We start from the raw sequence: 21,814 nt of genomic DNA on the forward strand, positions 1-21,814 counted from the left end.
GCACCGACCTCAGTGCTGACGTAAAATATCCTCAGTACGGATCATTGGATAGAGTCCCCTTGCCGTCAAAATAACCATGGGAGGTTTCCCTGGTTTTTCTCTCCAAGTAACGCAAATTTGGGTGAGTTTCATCAAAAAGTTCACCATGAAGGCAAAAATTTCTCCAAATACTTCATCCTGGAATTCCCTAATCTTCTGGATTGGGTTTTAAAATACAAGCTTACGGCGTTGAACATTGGTAGTCGTAAACCTAAAATTGGGTCGGCTGTTCAATGACGGTTATATTTAAAAAAAAAAGAAATAAACCAAGAGTCAGTGATGAAGTTTCCAATACTGAAAAGAAATTTTAAAAATGAAAACATATTATGAGAGGTTTACGCAGTGGAGAAATTTTCTTCAAGTGATTTGTTTGCATTTTGATATTTTAAAATTCCTTTTAAGCAGTTAAAACTTCATAGCTTTCTCTATATTTTCCACTTCTTTAAATTTTAAATTCGTTATGGATGTGAAAGAGAATTCGGAAGTAAAGGTTTCTCCCGTAGTATAGCGTCCTCTAAATGCGTCTCATCATCATCATTGAAGAGATTTGGAGTCAGAAATTGTCAGAATATGCCAAAAAAATGTGATAATGAAACAACAGTCTAGAATAAAGGTCCAAAATAAGCTTTATTACCTAGATTGAGTGGATTGTTTAGAATATACAGGGATTGGACAAAATAATGGAAACACTTAGATACAAACACATTTTTTTATCTTTCTCAAAAAATACTAAAAGAATCATTTTATTAAATTAAAATTGTTTAGGTTATGCAATTTCTCATACACATCAATGAAGTATAAAGGTTTTAGAGGTTTGAGTGACCGACAATAAATTGCAAACGGGAAATATTATTTTTGAACACTTTATGCGAAAAAATCTAGAAATAAATTTGTAACTTGTAACTATTACTTTGATTATTATATGCAATGATTACACAAAATGTTGTAAATCTATCTTAAATACTTATAGAAATATGAACTTTTTATAAAAACTAATTTTTTTCTCTTGTTTTGTGACAACTTTAAAAATATTCAATAAAAATAAGCAAAATTTTTTGATCAATTTAAAATTAATTACAACATAATTAAAGCAAAATTTGAGAAATATTTGCTTGAAGCTGCGCAAGTTATACGTAATTAAAGTAGTTCTTTTATGATGCGCATGCGCGATAAAATTTAAAAGTTTTTCTTTTCTTCTTAATTTTGTAGTGAATTGTATTAAGCACCTAATAAGGAGTCCATTTTGAATAACTGAAAATTTTAAAGTTTCAAGCAATTTTCTAAGTAGTTTCTGTACTTTTTAAAAGAAAACTTAAAATGATTCATTCAAATGATTCATCATTCATTTCATCAAATGATTTCGACAGATTTTATTTTGTACTATTAAACAAAATTTATTAAAAATGACACCGACATTGTAGGGAATCTTCCCCTATAAAAGTATCTTCCGCATATTTTATTTCCTTATACAATCACATTTTGGTGTATAAACTTTTATTGGTGTATTTGGTGTATAAACGTATTATCATTTGTTATTAAATTTTGCCTTATAATACAAAATAATACTTTTGGGAAAACTCGTATAATTTTGAGCTTTCTTTTTATAATTACAAAAACTACTTAGAAAATTGCTTGAAGCTTTTTAAATTTTTAAGAAAAATTCAAATCGAACTTTTTCAGTAGTCAACAAATACAATTCACCACAAAATTATAAAAAAACAGTTTTTGCATTTTTTCCGCTCATGGGCACTATAAGAGAAATAGTTTAAATACTTATATTTTGCATAGTTTTCAACGAATTCTTTTCTAATTTCAGAGCAATAATTCGTAATTAATTTTAAATTGCTTCAAAAATATTGTTTAATTTCATTAAATATTTTTAAAATTATAGCAAAAAAACACAAGACATAAATTTTTTTCTTCATGAAAACGTCCATATCTACATAAATATTTAAACCAGGTTTACGAAATTTTATGCAATTATTGCATTTATTAACCAAAGTAATTGTTACAAGTTAAAAATTTATTGATACATTTTTTGTCGTAGGTTGCTCAAAAACATTATTTTTGTTTTGTAATTAATTTTCGGTCTCTCAAGCCTCTAAAAGCTTTAAACTTCATTGATATATATGAGAAATCGCACGATCTAATCATTTCTGAAAAGTATTAATTGAGAAATATGAAGAAAAAAATGTGTTAGTATAGAAGTGTTTCCATTATTTTGTCCAACCCTTGTACTATTTTCATTATTGAAATACTAGAATTTACTATTTGAATAATAGTTATTATTATTTAACTATCAAAAACCTATATTAAAAAAAGCAGAACCTCTGAACCTGCACCTCTTGTCTAAAATGTATGTTATTTGCTGAAATACGGTTTTTATTAAATTTTATTCTAAACCCTTCGTAGACTAGTCGAGGAGAAAAGCTTTTTAAGGCTATGAATTTAAATCTCACTGGATTGGCAAAATAATATTCAAAACTAATTTAAACCCCTTTGTGTGCCAATCGTATAAAGAAACTCTTAAGGGCATCTGTTATCCGAGGTTTGTAAAAAAGTATAACAAAATAATTTTTAAAATGTTACAAAGAATACACTTTTCTTCAAATGTGCTGATATTGCAAGAAATTATTCACTACGAATAGATGACAATTATCACAAGCAAAATATTACTGACTGTCCTTAACTAATAATTTTAAATCAGAGTTGGCATTTCGTCCGGAAGAAATCGATTTCTTCCAAGACGATAGAAGAAACTGGACAAAAACCAAAAGAAACTGGACTAAATAGAGGAAACTGGAACAAATGAAACAAACTAAAAATAACCAACACATTTCCTAAGCAATAAGTTTCATAAAAATGGCTTAAATGTAAATAAATAAAATTTTACATAGTAACAGAAAGTTTAAAAAATGTTTCATCGTATGCTTTTTTTTTTTTTTTTAAAACACAAATTTTTCACATTATTTTTCATAGTTTTATGCAGAATTTTAAAATCTAGGCATCATATTATTTAAGAATCGGTTTGATTCTTTACAGAATTTTGATTATTAAAATTAGTATGTTATTTCCCTAGCAACAATTTTACCTTGGTCCCAGTTGGGTTCAGAAATGGCTCAATATTGGTCCTATAAGAACATGCATCGAGGGACCAATATTGAGATGTCCAGATTTTTCATAATAGGTCCTAGAATGGCCTATATAGGGTCTACATTGGCCAATATGGAACTTGCATTGACAAAATAATGGATATAAAATATCGGGTAAATTTGACAATTCTATATAGGACCCATATTGGTTGCAAAGTAGCTGTAAAATATCGGGTGAATCTAGCAATTCTATATAGGGCCAATATCGGAAAAATAAAGGCCCTTTGAACCCTTACTGTGCCAAGATTCATAAATATTGGCCCAATGAGAGCAAAATATCGGGTGAATCAGAAAATTCTATATAGGGCCAATATCGGAAAAAAAAAGGCCCTTTGAACCCTTACTCAGACAAGATTCATAAATATTGGCCCAATAAGAGCCCAAGTTATTTTGCTGCTAAGGTTGCAATTGTGAATTCAATATGAGTTTATTACTAGTGTATATGCTTAGTCTGTGATTAGTTAATTTAGTAGCATTAATAAAAATTTATTTTAGTTTAATAGTTCTTTATATAATTATAAAATTAAAATTTACTGTACATTATATCGTGAAATATAAAAAACCTCAGCTATTTTAACTTCTTGAGAAATTCTTTAAGTTTATTTATTTATTTTCCAATTGTTTCTCTTTTGTTTTTGCTCATATAAAAACGATGCTTTAAATATCTTGAAAATTAATACTATTACTTAAACCACATTGCATTTTTAAACTGCTTAAAAAACAGTTTTAGTATTTGATAGAGTTTCTTTTTAAAAAAGAGTTTCTTCCACTTAGATTGGAGAAATTTAAGACGATTTCTTATATTTTCCAGAGCGATTTTTTTCTTTTTTTTTCCGCTGTGGAGGAAACTTTCTAACTCTGTTTCAAATATAAATTTATGTAACAAAATGTAATTCATTCTAGTAATTAATCTCATAATCTAATTAAGACTCAAGTGGTATTTGTTATATGGAATTTTTAAGTCATATTATAAAAACATCAATTACATACATGTACACTTTTTGTGGTGATATATAAGAATAATGCGGTATGAGAAATGTCAATACATATATATATATGTATGTAACCCACGCCCATGAAAGTATTCTCCATACACCCCTGATATATATTTTTCGAATATTTATTCAGCATTATCGATTACTCAATCTATTTACTATGTGTTCTGAATGAAACAGTTTCGGTTAATGTCGGGTAACTGCAACCACGAAGGGATGTTTGTTTTCTCTCACACATCTTCTAACGTCTCAGTAGTCAAACGAGGGGAGAATATTTTTTTTTTCTTTCCTACCAGAAACGATATCAAGTGTAGATACCAGCATGAATCCAGTCTTTTTAGCTACCTTATATCAGTCACCTGTCTGCTAATAATTTATATGTTTGTTAGGTATCTAAAGATAAAAGTTATAAATATTGAGTTATCGAACTTTTCAAAGAACTTCCAAAATGAAAACTTCCTCTTCAATTGATAGAAGTCTTGTTTATTTGTTTATTTTCTTATTTTTATCACGTGGCTGAAATCTTTTATTTATAGATTCTGAATTACCTGAGGTTTAAGAAGAAAAAAATTCTTTTAAAGCGGCGCTTTTGTAATCAACTAAAAGTTTCTCACGAAATGTTCTTTTTCTAATCTATAGCGTTTTTTAAGTGACTCTTAGGTATAGAAAATAGGCTGTTCCTTCTATGTTAAGGTTAGGTTTTTTTTATATGTTCATTTTACACTATTCGGGTATTATATCTATCAATGCAGGAACGACCAATTTTAAATTTATAAAATATTAACATCTTAAAATAAATATTATAAAATATCATAAAGTACTTAGGTTTACTTTCACGGTGTTGATTCTTGAAAATCTACCTGATGTCCGTTACTTTAAAGTTTGTCTTAAATTTTATAGCTGGTGTTTTTTTTCTTTTTTTTTAACAATTATATAAATGTTTGGTAAACTGTGGTTACTAAGGACCGAGATGGCTCAAGGTCTCTAGCACTCAATTCCCAATGGTTCAAATCTTAGCCATGGCTACGGTCAATTAGTATACTGATCTTGGCTCAAACAGGTCATGGTGCTGACGAAAACTATCCCAAAAGGTAGATGGTTCTTGCACTTAGGCTAATCATGGGAGTTTTTTTAGCATTTTCATTTATCATGAATGGATGGTGTTCAATCAACATGTCTTCCACGACGACAACTTTATCCTAATGCTTGAACCAGGAGTTCCATTGCCTTCTGGGTTGTATCCAAAATTACATCGCAGCGGAGTTAAATTTTGATATAGTGTCAAATCTGATCCGGATTGGCAGTTTGATTTAGGATATAAAATTAGATAAAGTAAAAAAAAATATTGTTCTCGGATTAATCAATTGATACAAAATTGCCGATTCAGTATTACTCAAAAAATAAAACAACAACTTTATGACAACAATTTATTTCTCAAGAAGTACTGTTGAAAAATATCTTTCATACATTATTTGCATTTAATGCTTAGATTTAACAGAGTTTGAAGTAATTCGGTAATTTTAAATAAATGCTTAAGTTTTGAGAGGGTAAAAACAGATTTCACGTGTAATCCATGCGAAGTTGTAAAATTTAATGCCAGAATGCATAAACAATGTACTATACTAATAAGTAATATGACAAAAAGTTCCCATTGATGTTTTTTTATATATTATATTGCATTAATGAAATATAAATTATTTTAAAGGATTGAATCTATTTTTTTAAAAAATATATATAAGTAAAACTATATAAATTGTAAAACTTTGAAGTTTACAAATGAGGTTAAATTTCTCTATTTGTGGGAGGTTTGATCAACTATAAGGAAGACTCGGCGACCATGAATTTTAAGAGTCGTAAAAATCTTTGCAATAACAATTATATGCCAATTGAAATTTTTAAAAAAAGTGGTACATAAAATACAGTAACTGTGTCTAAAAATATCAAATATTAATTTACTGATAAAAAGTAGCAAATCTGAAATCAACTAAAATCACTAAATTAATTTATTTTAATTCAGCTAGCTGAACTATCTGATGATAATTCTATTATTAACTTTTTTTGTTTATTTCATTTTTATTTTGTTTCTTAATAGTTTTGCTTAAGTGCTTTTATTTATTTATTTTTATTTTGTACCTCTTCCGTCTTTTCCTTTTGACAGAGGTATATGTCAGTCTTCTGATTTGGCGAGATGAGATAAGCTTCAAACAATAGCCATTTCGTTAAAATAAAAAAAATAATTAAATAAAATAAACCGAAGTAAAATAAAATAAAATAAAGCGAAATAAAATAAAATAAAATAAAATAAAATAAAATAAAATAAAATAAAACAATGCATCAAAATACAAATAGAAAGTAAGAAAAAGCAATCAGTACAGTGGTTTTTAGTATTTTGAGTATAGTTAGCATATTTTTGTCAGCCAGCTTTTTTTTTTTAACAGTTTTAAACATTTTTGAAAAATGATACGTTTTGTTTAACTCGCTTTTCAGTTTGCTAATATAGCGGGAAATATTGAAAGAAAAACTTTTTGATATGGATTGGGAGATGATTGGGAAATATAGAAAAAAATTTTTTTTGATTAGCTTGAGTGCTCAAATTGAAACAGGTACTTTGTTCCGTATGACCACACAAGTTGCCGTGAATTTCTGACGGCTACGAGAGAAACTGATTGCCACCTCTTCACCAAACCAAATGTAAAAAGTTTGAGGGAATGTGGAGGACATCATAAAAATTGAGAATTGAATAGCAGCCTATGAGAGGACAAGTCATCTTACGCCGATAGGGGAGCTTCACTATCATAAGCAGCTAATGCGCATCCAAACAGGGACATTTGTTTACCTAAATTATCTTAATTTTATGCTATTATCGAAATATATAGTCAAATAGACCCAGAAAAAACAGTTATATCCAAATTTACTGATTTGGATATTTAAATTTATCGAACATTGCATGTTAGTTGCCAAGTCAAAACGCAGTTAAATCTGCCAAATTTTTTGCATCAATTTTTGGAAACCATAAAATTAAGTTAATTTAGGTCATTAACATTGCCAGGTCTACCTCGCACGAGCAGCCAGCTCTTAATAGAAAAGTGCAACGTACAATGACATTTATGGGCTGTCTGATTCTCAATCCTCATTTCCAAATTTGTAACTGGAGTATAGCTTATTTTATTTTATTTTACAATGGTCGTTGAACAGCAGACCCAAGTTTGGGTTTACGACTACTATTGTAACTCTGTAACCTTGTAACTTTGAAACCAATCCAGAAGGCAAGGGATCTCCTGGACCTAATATTGGGAGAAATTTACTTTCTTGGAGGACTTCTTGATGGAACTACCCCGTATTTGCGTTACTTCGAGAGGAATACCACGAAAATCTCCCATGGTTAGCCTGACAGCAAGGGGACTCTAACCCATGATCCATGTACCAATGAGGATATTTTGTATCAGCACTGTGGTGGGGTTGAGCCTGGTGCGGAATTCGTATCGACCAGCCATCACTGAGATTCGAACCCGGTTCAACTCATTGGAAGGCTAAGGCTCTATCCCCTGAGCAACCACGGCTCTGTATAGCTAATTGAAATTAGGATGATTTTCTGATTAGCCAAAATGCTTCAATATCAAACTGGAGTATGGTGCCAAATTAAAACATTAAAAAATAGAATTTGTCGCCAAACAAATTTTTAACTACTTTTCGACCAGACAGAATACTCAAGCTTTAATTAGTACTCTGTTAAAAATTGCTGGAAGAGAAATTTATCGCCAATCGAAAATTTATCCCTTTCTTGACACAAAAAATAGAAAAATAAATGCAATCACAAAATAAAAATTAAAAAAAGTAAATAAAAAAATAAGGAAAAGTTTCAAACCCAAGTTTTTTCATGTAAACTATACATGACAAATAAATTAACTTGTTTTTACGCCCAAGACAGTGTATCACTTTTATAATGAACTTCTATCACCACTTGAAATGTCCCCATGTATTTTAGGTGGTGCATTGCAAGTTTTTATTAATAGATATTACGAAAATTGAAATTCATTTTCTCATTTTCAGTACACTTGAAAATTGAAAACTGTGGTTATTAAAAGTCTTTTATTTTGTAAATTTCTTTTTGTTGAATATTGTAACTTTTTAAAATCCCGTCAATTTTTTATTAATTCCAGATACTTGTAATGTTTCAGAAATTAAGTTTTTTAGCCTAAAAAATATTTTCTTTTCTTACAAACAATATTTTCATCCCTAGTAGTTTCAATTTTTATTTTATTTTATTTATTTGCTTATTTATTTATTCCTGCACTCTTACTTATAATGTGACATTTGAAACTTGTACCAGTGATTTGGAAGTCGAAGCTAAATCAAAGACATACATTTTAAAGTTTCACTCTGAAACCTCCAGGACCCAACTTTCTAGTCAAAGGACAATCTTTTCGACAGCAGCAGATTGTATAGAACCTAATGTCTTATTTAAAAGTATACCATAAAGAAATTCAAAATTTAATTTAGCTAAACTAAGAAAAAAATACCAGAATTTAATTGATAGAATATGAGTTGTTGATGAAAGGGATAGAAATTATATAGGAAACAAGATATTCGTACAAAGTTCCTAGCAAAAATTCTATATCATTTCAAAAAATCGTTCGTAAGATTTATTATTAACGTAAAAAAAACACTATTTATCAAGTTTCCTTGAAGTAATGATAATATTAGGAAATAAAAACAACTCACATTTTAAAGCATTTGCTGCTTTAAAGTTTATTAAGTAGTATAAAATAAGTAAAAGAAAAATATAGGGTCCCTCACAAGTTGGATGCCTTGGGCACATGCCCTGAATGACCTTCCGTAAGACAGGCTCTGCTAACCACAATTTTTTAAATCCCAAACCGTAGAAGCATGGATAACGTTTTGAAGATAACTTTGGAAACAAACTACAAATATCTTGTTTACGGAGATATTTTCTTGATTCTGCGGTGTAGAAGTGGGTTTAAAACATCATTATTAGTCAGTAAAAATTTCAGCACCCTCAATGCAAATATATTAATAACATATTATATAAATAATATAATATTTGCACTTTTCCTACGATTTATGCCAGTTATTCTGTTAGTCAGCTGATAAAATTTATTAATTTAACAATGCGAAGACTATAACATTACCCTGTGACTATAGGCTTTTAATACCATAGAGCAGCGTTTCCCTAACTTATAACTTTTGTGTACCCTTTCTAAATTTTTCGTAACGCTGTGTACCACTAATACAAAATGAATGTATTTTTTACTGTAAAAAAAATTGTCCAAAAGTTAAAAATCCCATCTGGCTGCTGATACCCCTAATTATTAACTCTTAACTCTGCAAAAAATAGCCAATAGAAAAATACGTAATTGTAAATTTTCACAGGTAGCTTCGTTTTTAAATAAAATTTTTTGAAATTTTCGTTTGTTGCAAGATATTTCGTATTAGAACGCGTACCCCCGCTAAACTGTTCCCGTACCCCTGGGGGTACGCGTACCACACTTTGGGAAACACTGTAGAGGAGCAAAGATATCATTGTGAGTCGATTTAGGATACGACTATTTCATTTGCGGAAATGATTTTTTTAAAGCAATGGATAATGATTATAAGGGTTCAAAGCAGCATTCTCAGCTATTTGAAGTTCCAGTGCATTTAGGGATAAATAGAGGGATAATAATAACCTCTGAGCTCTAGCTGTGATTCGCATCATAAATTCAGTAATCTCATGTAAAAAAAATTCTTTTAATATAAAAATATGAAGGCTCTGACTTTAACTTGTGACTATAGGTAAGTAATCTGCAATTCATTGGAATAAGAATATCGTTGTGAATTTATTCGTGACTATTCCCTCTGACAATAAAATTTTAATCCACAACGCTAGGAGCAAGAATATCGTTATGAATTTGTTCATAACTACTCTTTGACCATAGATTTCTAATACAGAGAGAAATTGTGAATTTATTCATAAATATTTTTGATCATAGGTTCTTAGTCTATAACGCATAGGGTCAAGAATATCAGTGTAAATCTATTCATGGCTACTCTTAGAGTTTAGATTTTTAATGTACAACGCGCAGAAACAAAAGTATCGCTGCTGATCTATTTATGATAATTCTTTTGACCAAAGATTTTTAATCTAGAACATTTAGAAACAAAAATAGCGTTGTAAATCTATTCATGACTATTCTTATTCATTACGATTTGAGCGAAGACTTTTAATCTACACAACGCATAGAAACAAAAGTATCGCTGTAAACCTATAGATGAGTGCTCCTTTAACCATAGACTTTTAATCTATTCCGCATAGAAACAAGAATGTCGTTGTAAATCTATTCATGACTATTCCTTTGACCATAGACTTTTAATCTACGATGCATAGGAATAAGAATATCGTTGCAAATCTATTCATGATTATTCCTTTGACCATAGACTTTTAATCTACGACGCATAAGAACAAAAATATCGTTGTAGATCTATTCATGGCTATTTCTTTTACTATAGACTCTCAATCTGCGAGGCTTAGGAACAAGAATATCGTGGTGAATTTTTTCATGATTATTCCTTTGACCATAGATTTTTAATCTGCAAAGCATAGGAACAATAATATCGTTGCGAAGTTATTCATGACTCCTCTTTAAGAACAGACCTTTAATCTAAACAGCAAGAATATAGTTGTGAATCTATTCATGACTATTGCTTTGACCATAGACTTAATATATCTACAAGGAATAGGAATAAGATTATCATCGTCAATCTATTTAGGATAGTAATATTTTGTATACTTAATGATTCTCTGAAGCAAATGATAGTGAGGAAATGGGTTTAAAAGCATCCTTCTCAGTCTAAGGATAAATCGGATAATCGCTTAAGGGGTTCACTGTCTGAAGGTGAGAATGATAGATGTAGATGGGGAATGCAATGTCGGACCCCCTTAAGGTGTCATAATGTGGGGCCAATAAGAGGCAGCCAGGGATACCACTCGCCAGATATCATTTCATAGTTGGCCGCTCAACAAATGAGAGGGCCCCAGTCTTCCTAATGCAGTGCAGTGAAGCCGATAAACACATCTCCGTATGCTACTACAGCGCGCTTCAAGGGGATGGGGGGAAGAGGTCAAGTGAGAAGAGACTTTCTCCCCAGCATCAACGCTTAGATAAATGTCGCCCTTCAGGGGAAGCGCTGCCACACGACGAATATGAAAACATCGTTTTTTATCGTGCGCTTCTTTTTATCCCCGTGAACTACCATTTGCCGGAGAACAAATATACGAGATATTGGAAAAGCGGTGTAGCGTGTCTCTTTTTCCCTACTACTTATTATTTATTTCCCTATACATAGCGATGGAATAAAACTTTTCCCCCTTTTTTTTTCTTGCAAGAAAGCTTCTCAGAATAAATATATTTCGATTTGAAAGCTCCTTTTTTGAATCAAAATTACCTTCTTAGAAGCTCGTATTTTACGAAGAAAGTATATTTCACCTGAAAAACAATGCAAGTTTTTGTTTGTTTTACCCTTATGAAAGAAAATTCCTTTTTAATTATCCTCTTTATCTTTTCCCTTTTTACTTGACAGAAGTCATTTAATTTTACTCTATTATTTCTTTTAAGAAAAGATTTCAAACAAAGATAACTGCTATTATTATTTAAATAATTTAGTAGTTTTTCCAAATCTTTCTTAAAATAACACGCGTTTTACAAAATTATGATTAAAACATATTACCACAATGTTCATTATTATTGTGTCTAATTTTCATGCTAGGGATCATTAAGATCGGCCAACTTTGTAAAATTCAAAAGCACCGCAATGTTACATCAAAAAAATTTAAATGTGCAATTTGACAAATCTAGAAAAGGTTTCTTAATAAGAGAAAGTACCAATATATAATGCGTAATCTACAATTGCTAAAATCTTGAACCATGGTTATTTATAAACAAATTTATGGCAAAAAAAGATAGATAAAACGTAACAAAGTATTCACTCACGCTTTACTAACTGAACTCAAAAGAGGACTTTTTTTTCGAACACCATCCAATCTCGCACTACAGCCAATAGAAAGCTTTTGTTTTCTCACTCTCGTCTTTCCACAATCTTCACAAGAGCTTTCAAATGTTCTCGGTTGAGTCCACCATCTCCCGCAAAAAACAATAGGAATGTCGCATATTAGGAAACTATCGCATAGTAAGAACCTTTTTCAAGTCAAGAGGAGAGGAAAAAATAATTTACAATGAATTTCTCACAAACTTAGCTCCAAACTTAGTCGGTATATGAAGTAACTATGCATTGAGTGGTTCGTAAAATCCGTACTGGTATTTAAAAAAAGATATATGGGCGAAAAATATTACATCAAAATGACTGAAAGTAATTGGTATAATTTTCTACTTTATGTGTAAAGATGGTATTCCGAAAAGTAAGGCTCTCTATAAAATGAAATAAGCCCAGTAAAATGAAAACAAAGATGAGAAAGATTGTTTTTCGTCAAGAAAGTGCCTCTTTGACAATTCTACACAGCTTTTTAACACTCTGTTAGGATGTTTTACCTCATCCACTATATTCACCGGACATCAAAATAAATAAATTTCAAAATAACTTCGGACTTCAAAATAAATTTTTGACAAAATTCAGCCAATTTTATTTCAGTAAACAAGACATTTTAGTTCGTTAGTCACTAAACCTTTCGCCATCTCAGAAAAGGCTTAATTTCGATTTATTTAACTTTCAAGAACTATTTGACTGATTTCCCTCAAGTTTTGAAATTTAAAATTGCGTAAATTAAAATGATGTTAAAATCTGTGTGCCTTACAATTCAAAACTTTTTGACCATTGGTAAGTTAAATTATAAAAAATAATAAATAATTTTAAAGAAATTTTTAAAATAAACGGATGTTATAATTGCGTAAAAAAATCGCTTCGCAAATGTAATTCCGGAAATACGGCGAAATTCCCAAGGAGTAAAATTAATATTAAGAAGCCAAACTTTCGATCACTCATCAACCTAAAGGAACTATATTTTTAGAATACCACACGCTTAGGATCATCCAATATAAATCCGAGAGCAATTTTTTTAGAGAAAATGCATTCTTCCGTATCATTTCACAACTTAAAATATTGTTTGCTCTTTTTAAATAACATATTTAAATTTAGGCTCTTAAACCAATAAGATTGAACCAACTATAATATCATAAGATATTACAAACCCAATTATAAGATCAAAAGTTATTCAGAATATTTGCTTTTATTTCTACACAGGACAAAATTCTTTTGAATAACTTCAAACACAAGAAAATTTACATCTTAAAAAAATTTAAGCTTTTCAATTTTTATTAACTGAAAATTTCAGAGCAGCAACTCAGATTCAAAAATCCATCAAAAAAGAAAATTTATTTTATCAGAGAAAATACATTTTTGTGTTTTATTTCATAATTTTAAATATTGTCTGTTTGAATTAATATTAAATGTTCATTTTAATTACTAAACTGCTGTTTGTAGAAAATGCAACACCATGAAGGAATCATCAGAATCAAATGAAATTCGCAGCAAATGTCAATTATAGGATATTATGCAAATTAATAAAGTTTCAGAGCCATCGCGTGTGCGTGGCGCGCGCAGCGCCCTCTGAATTGATGCTGAAAGCGTATAAATAAAGTGCTGTAGCGGGACGTTGAAAATAGTCTATGATTATTTGTTAGTGGCAAACGTTTAGTGAGACCTGAGTATGCCTCCACGACGGAAGAATAAGAAATTCAAGCAACTTACGGAGTTTGAACGAGGGAGGATAATCGGCCTTCGAGAAGGAGGATTTTCCTATCGCGCAATAGCAGCTCGTATGCAGCGGAACAGTTCCACAGTGATGCGAGTTTGGAAGCAGTGGACCGACGAGCACCGAACAACTCGAAAAACAGGCACTGGACGACAGAAGGTGACGTCAGAGCGCGATGATCGACACCTGCTCCGCATGGCGGTGAATGATCGCACAGCTTCCTCCAGGCAGCTGGCAGCACATTGGTCTACTGCTACAGGTGTACAATTGTCGGCTTCGTCAATTCGTCGTCGTCTGCTGCGCCGTGGATTGCGTGCAAGGGTGCCATTATACAGGATTCCCCTCACGGCGGATCATCGACGGCTGCGTCGGCAGTGGGCTCTTGAGCACAGAGACTGGCGAGCTGATTGGCACCAAGTTGTCTTTTCAGATGAATCACGCTTCAATTTGTGGACCCATGATGGCCGTGTTCGTGTTAGACGTTATGCCGGTCAACGCTGCCTTCCTGAGTGTATTATTGAACGACATAGTGGTCGAACACCCGGAGTTATGGTCTGGGGTGCGATTTCGTATCATGGACGATCCAATTTGATACGAATTGAGGGTAATCTCAATAGCAACAGATACGTCCGTGAAGTGCTACAGCCCGAAGTCGTTCCTTTCCTTCAAGGCATCCCTGGAGCTATCTTTCAGCAGGATAATGCACGCCCACATGTTGCGCGGACTGTTAGAGACTTCTGTTCAGCACAACGCATGCAACTTCTTCCTTGGCCTGCTTATTCGCCGGATATGTCGCCTATTGAGCACGTGTGGGATATGGTTGGTCGGCGTCTCACTCGTGATCCGCGTCCTGCAGTTTCCAAAGACGAACTTTGGCTGCGCATACAAGCGATATGGAATTCTCTTCCTCAAGCAGATATTCAACATCTGTTTGACTCCATGCCACGTCGTATAGCAGCACTTATTGCAGCGCGTGGTGGCCGCACCAAATACTGATTTCGGACGCTTAATTTGTTTCTTTTGTTTTGAAAATTTCATCATTTATTTGTATCAGTACAAGTCGTTTCTGCATTAAATTTCATTTGATTCTGATGATTCTTTCATGGTGTTGCATTTTCTACAAACAGCAGTTTATAAGAAGTCCCTAATCTTATTCAGTAAAATCCATTTTTCACCGTAAAATTTTATGGAACAAAAATTCCGATTTATCGTAATTTTTACAGTAATATTCACAATAAATATAATATTCACAGTAAAAATTAAACCACAGAATCACTGTAATTCAATAAATATCACTGTAAAAATTACGGTACAAAGCTTCACAGTATAATTGGATTTTAAAGTAAAATGGATTTTGTGGGTGATACACCCAGAGTACTATACGTTTTACCTAAATTTAATCCGGTACATTTTACAACTTTATAGAGTGCATTTGAATTTAGGTCCTCAAACAGGATTCAAACTTAACATACGAAAATCCAATTATTTTCAATTCAATATAGTACCTTGTGAACATTTCGCCTAGCAAATAAGGAATTCATGAATTAGCTATTATTGTCAACGTCTCTTTTCTTAGCCTTAAACATTTCAAAATGTATTGTCGATGAAATTGAAAATTGCCTATTTTGAAAATCAAAACTCTGCAGTGACCATGAAAATACATCAGAAACATTGAAGAAGAAACAATGTCTAAAACATGAATTCTTTCCTATTAACAAGCCAAAGTTTCAGAGAATAAGATATTAACAATTATATTTTTTGCAAAGTAGATTAAAAAAATATTGAGTTAATTTTTAATTTATAATACAGAAGTTGTTTTTATTGCTAGAATAGCAGCTACCACCTCCCACACATATTTTTAGGATTAAAAATCTATATCTATTGAAAGCAAATTATTTATTCAGAGAAAATACATTTTTTGTGTATCATTTCAGAGCTTAAAATATTGTTCGCTCTATTTAAATAACATCTTTAAATTTTGGCTCTTGAGCCAATAAGATTGAACCAATTATAATATGAGATAGTGCAAACCCAATTATAAGATTAAAAGTTATTCAGATTATTTGTTTTTATAGTTGCACTAGACAAAATGGTTTTGAATTATTTAAAACAAACTAAAATGTAAATCATAAAAGAATTTAAGCTTTTTAATTTTCGCGTGACAGTTAGTATTATAACCAAACAAATGCGTTAAGTTTAAAATATATCTAAATTACAGAGTTATTTTTCCATTTTTTTTATTAAAATAGTTTAATTGTTTAGTAGTTTTCATAAAAGTTTATCTTTAATTATCGCGATATGTAAAACTTTAACTTAATTCTTATATTTTAACATAAATATTTACATAAATAAATTAATTATTAAAAAAACTCTGAAAAATTTCATCTTTAAAATATTTTGATTTAAAACTATTTACAAAACTACTACCTAAGATATCCAATTCAATAATGATATTCCATTCCCAGAGTAAATAATTCCAATCACATTTTTATATTTTCTTCCATGTTGCATAAATAATACTTTCATATTCTCAGAAAATCCTCTCAACTCTAAGCTTTGCATTTTTTTTTTCAATTTTTTTCCCTTATTAGTCTATGCAATTTATATAAGCTTGAAATAAATCTACTCCCATATTTAATTCATATGATTTTGATGCTAGCTGACTTTTTTTTTTTTATTCGAGATTTAACTCCATTGCAATCCATGGTGTAGAGCTTCCGGAAAACGTGTTCTGGAGCAAAAGGGGAAATATATACACTGCCTATTCGTCATAAAACGGAATTAAAAAAAAATAAATAAAAAAGATAAGAGGGAAAACGGGAAAAAAAATATAGCCTGGTGGGAAATGGGGGGTATTTTCCCTTGTCCCGAAGTTCAAATGGAATCTCTGAGATGACAGTTTGGTTTTCTAAATCAAAGGTTAAGAGCCAATGGGAATATTTTGTGACGGGTTGGGGCAAATTCATAGAGCAGTAGAATCTGCTCGGTGTTGGGCATCCATTAAAAATGGATGATGCTTCCTTTAATAATGCAGAGCTTATCCATTTGCCAGGATTGGCCTTATCAGACACAGTCCGAGTCAGTCCCTCTTGGTCTCTCTCTTTCTCTATTCCATGGCTGAGGTTTATTTTATTTTTATTCCTCTTATGAAAATGCTTTTTTCTTTCTCGTATTGCTCCACGAATGAAAAGAATTTTGTGGGCACATCTTATTTTTGAAGCTTTAGAAATATGTTTGTATTGAAAAAATATAATAGATATTTTCTTGATATGCATGGAATAAAGAAATTGTTATTTTACTGGTAAACATATTTTTATTATAATGTATTTTATTGTTATCATATTTATGTACATACTGTCGCATAACACACACAAAGGAATGGCATTTTTTTAAAACTTAATTTTTTCCTTTTTCTTCAGATACGAAAAGGGTTTTGTAAACACACTGAAACACTACATATGCTTTGTAACGTTTGTACGTTTTTGTATAATATACCTTTACCTGACTTGCTTAGGAAAAAATTGGTATTGTAATAACTTTTAATAATAGTATGTATTATTACTATTACATTTATGAGATATTGTATGGCATATACAACAGGGGCCACATCTAAGGACACTGTTCAAACCGTTCAAGGGTGGATCACTTAATTCAAATATATATATATATATATATATATATATATATAATAAATAAATACAAGAAAACACGAAGAAAGTTAAGAAAAACAATAAGTTTCCCAACTAATGTAATAAAATTTTATATAAAATCATTGAATTAATCGTATATTTTTGTGGATATATTTACTAAACATTTTTTTTGTTAATTTTTATGATTTTCCCATGTGCAAATCCATTTCAGGTGAATCCATTGCCAAAATTATTTACTAAATAATTTATTTGTTAATTTGTATAATTTTTCCATGTGCAAATCCATTTCGGGCAAATCCGTGGTTAGAATTATTTACTAAAAATGCCTTTACTAAATAGTTTCCTTTGTTAATCTATACAGTTTTTCCATGTGCAAATCCATTTCGGGCAAATCCGTGGATAAAATTGTTTGCTAAAAATTTCCTTATTAATTTATACAATTTTCCATGTGCAAATCCATTTCGGGCAAATCCGTGGCTAAAATTATCAACTAAAATTTTTTCTTTGTTAATTTTTCCATGTGCAAATCCATTTCGGGCAAATCCGTGTTAAAATTATCTATTAAAATTTTTTTCTTTGATAATTTAAATAATTTTTCTATGTGCTAATCCATATCGTGCAAATCCGCGGCTAAAATTATTTGCAAAACAAGCAATTTATGTTTCTCTTTTCTATTTTATATTTTTTCTTAAATAAACATCTATCTTCTAAAACTATTTATGATCAATTTTTAAAATTATCCAGCATAATATTACCTTGCGCACATCCATTTCGGGCCCATCCTTGGCAACTAACAAATCAAAACTCAGAATAACAAATCACTTCAGTGCAGTAAGAACGACACTTTAAAACCCTTTTGTTACACTCAATTTGCGCTTTTGTTTTCATATTTTGTAATCAGGCAATCTTTCTGCGAAAACATTTTTAAATCATTCTTGAGAAATATTCGTCCATGTAAGTTGATCTGATTTTGCTACTCGCTTTATAGTCCCCCCTTTTTAATGTTTTTTCTTTTGATTTTATTTTATTATCTGTTTTTACATGTTATTTTTACTTATTTTTACTTTTTGTGATCTATTTTATTTGTTGTTATTTTTATGAAAAAAAATTTTGAGTGCTCCTCACACTATTGTATTAATATATTTTGCTTTGGCTTTATTGATACAATATCAGAAAGCACTCTGTTTTGCGGATATAATCGTGTGGGCTGAAGAAAAGATTATATCTTTTTTTCCGGTTTTCTAATTAACCTTTCATTTTTTTATTTATTTATTTATTTATTTATTTTTTTTAATAAACTGTTTGTTATTTTTTTACTTATTATTTCCCCCCCCCTTTTTTTTCATATGTCTATAATTTTTCTTTGTTTTATTCTTCATTTTGAACTATATTATATATATATATATATATATATATATATATATAGCACAATAAAGACAAAAAGATGAAAAGAAAAAGCAAAAGAAATTAAGAAAATTAATAAGTTTTATTAACTGCGCGTAAGCTGCAGTTAAATAGAACTCATAAAATAAGTTCAAAATATAGAGAAAACATGGAAAATAAAGATGAATGAAAGAAGAAGAAAAATTATTAATAATAATAAAAATATATATAATTAAGAGCAGGGGTGTAAAAAAAAAAAAGGAAAAGATTTTTACGGATACAATCGTGTGAGCTGATGAGGAGATTATATCTTTTCACTTTTTTGTTTTCCGATTTTTTTATATGTATTTTTTTAATTTTTTTTTTTATTATTATTAAAAAAATATTTTATTTAAATAACTTTTCTTTTTACCTTTTCGTTAATCTGTATTATTTTCCATGTTTTCTCTATATTTTTAACTTATTATTTTAGCAAATATGATCCATTATGTCATTAATTTGAGCAATAAGATAAAAGTTTTCTGCAACATTATTATGGTGCGAAATTGAACCATGCTTTCCCTTGTACAAGACGGGTTAATCCAATTCACACAATTCAATACCATGTTAATATTGCAGCAAATTTGAACGATATGATAATTCAACTTTCTTTTAGCATTGTTCTATGTATCAGAATTAAGTTTTCAATAATAGGTTTTAAAAGAATGTTTATATCGTATGAGTGAGTAAAAGTTATCAACAAAAAGTTGACATAAGAGTCGACACCATCATTGTAAAACCAATCGGCATACTATCCATAACTTGGTCATAAAAACGATAAGTTTTTGACTTTGCTGATTTTAAGGTCAAATAAGGAAAAAAAAGTTACTGTCAAACTTGATAAGAACTGCCTGAATTGATTAAAATTATGTAAAATAAGGTACTGACGTTACTAATTAATTTAAAGTCAAATTTAAAGAAAAACTATTAGTAGTTATGGTTAACAAAAGAGAAATGCAATAATGTAATCAGTGGTGACTATTGCATTTTAATTGAATTAAAAAATTAAGATTAATTTGCCTATATTTAACTTCAGAAAAAAACTTACATTAATTTTAAAAATAAATCCTATTGAATCCCATACTATCACTGAAAAAAAAATTCATAAATAAATATTTGTATTACTAAAAGAATGAGATTTAATTACGACCATAAATATACTTAATTTAGAAATAAGTATCATAGTTTCAACGTAATTTTTATAACAGGCTTTTTTATCATTCGACCATTAAATTATATAAGTTCCGAATTATCTCATAATACTTCCAGATGCTAATAGTCTTAATCTTTTGTTTATGGATACAGAAGATTACTTTTCTGGTTATTACGTTCCGCTGAAGGAAAAACCATTTCTCGACTGCGTGCTGATTGCAACCACCATACAGTTGCTCCATATAAAACCCATATTCAAGAACCATATCACCTTACCCCAAGAACAAAAACAAAAGAAAGTATAGTGTTGCGAGATGGAATTACAGTCCAAGACCTTCTCCCGTTTTCTTGAAGGCCAAATCTTAACAGAAATAACCGCCAAGTGAGGTAAATAGCATCGACCTCATCTAACTTTTACTAGGCAACGCCAATGCTTGATCCAAGGAACGTGCATTTTACAAATGTAATGCCTGTCGTTGGGGCCAATATTTGAGGGGGAAGAAAGAAAGGTCATCCACATACGAATTTTCGAAAGGTATATACCCATACCATCTATATCTAACGAAGTTCTGCAGGCTTTGAACGAGCATAGTTCTGGAATATTGGTGGGGAAGTGGTCAGTACAACGGTTAGTTGGTCAGCGTGGAAGACATAACCATCAAATTGAGGTAAGTTTCCTCTCTGGAGCGTAGACATCGTCTGGTATTAGTGGTTATAATGTTCTACCTGAGCTGAGGGCACTTTTTTTGTTCTCCGTAGAATAAAACAAAAGAAATGGAGGGTTATTCTTTAACTTTTTTTTTATCTGCGAAAATATTGCACTAAACTTTCCGGAAACAGTTCCTCTTCGCAAAGATAAAAAAGGAATTATTTGTCTTTATTACCAAATATTTACTTCCTTTCTCGGAATTTCTCTTTATGTTTAAGCTATAAGAGAAATAAAAACTTAGATTCAGAAGTATAAGTTTTGCTTTTTATTTCCTCTTTAACAAATGATACTGAAAGTTCATCTTGAAAAATTATCTATCTTGAAAAATATTCGCAATGAAAAATCATGAATAAAAAAAGAAGAAACTTAGTTTAAATTAGAGACCTTAATTTATGCATGCTGCCACAAAAAAAAATTTGTGAAAGTACTCAAAAATGGGGTTTATGTTGAACCATTATATCATTTCTACAACTTTACTTTGATGCTGAGTGATGAGAATTAAAATCTTGATCCATCAGAGAATCCATACTGTAAAAAATTCCGGATCATATTGCGGCATAAAGTATTGATACTTAACGTGCATCATCCACAAAATCCACATTTTACTGTAAAATTTATTTTTACTATAAAGTTATATATCATATTTTTTAAAGTAATATTTATTTAATTCGAGTGATTCAGTAGTTTTACGGTAATTATTACTGTAAAAATTGGATTAAATAACATTTTTTTGTCCCGTAACATGTTCCAGTAAAAATGGATTTTACGGTAAAAAGTACTTAAATGGGCTGAATGCTGGTACTTTTTACCGTAATTTGATCTATAATTTTTTGCAGTGTACAACTTATATTGCTTTAATCAAGTTTTAAGATACTTTTGTATTATTTAAAAACTTAAATTTCATTAATTTCCTGAAAATAATATTGAAATAA

Source organism: Parasteatoda tepidariorum, chromosome 11 (genome assembly GCF_982258835.1).
Source record: "Parasteatoda tepidariorum strain Cologne lab strain chromosome 11, Ptep-v5.0, whole genome shotgun sequence".
Classification (NCBI taxonomy): Eukaryota; Metazoa; Arthropoda; class Arachnida; order Araneae; family Theridiidae; genus Parasteatoda; species Parasteatoda tepidariorum.